Raw genomic sequence first — 323 nt, 5'->3', positions numbered from 1 at the left:
TGATGTGGTCCTGATGGCATCATCGAACTGTAACCTTCAGCAGTCACTGGATCGGTTCGCAGGCGAGTGTGAAGTGGCTGGGATTAGGATCAGCACCTCTAAATCTGAGGCCATGGCTCACAGTAGGAAACCGATGGAGTGCCTTCTTCAGGTAGTGAATGAGTCCTTACCCCTGGTGAAGGAGTTTAAATACTTTGGGGTCTTGTTTGCGAGTGAGAGGACAATGGAGCGGGAGATTGGTCGGAGAATCGGTGCAGCGGGTGCGGAATTACATTCAATTTATTGCACCATTGTGACAAAAAGAGAGCTGAGCCAGAAGGCAA

Source organism: Etheostoma spectabile, chromosome 3 (genome assembly GCF_008692095.1).
Source record: "Etheostoma spectabile isolate EspeVRDwgs_2016 chromosome 3, UIUC_Espe_1.0, whole genome shotgun sequence".
In the NCBI taxonomy this organism is placed as follows: domain Eukaryota; kingdom Metazoa; phylum Chordata; class Actinopteri; order Perciformes; family Percidae; genus Etheostoma; species Etheostoma spectabile.
This window is presented reverse-complemented; position numbering follows the sequence as displayed.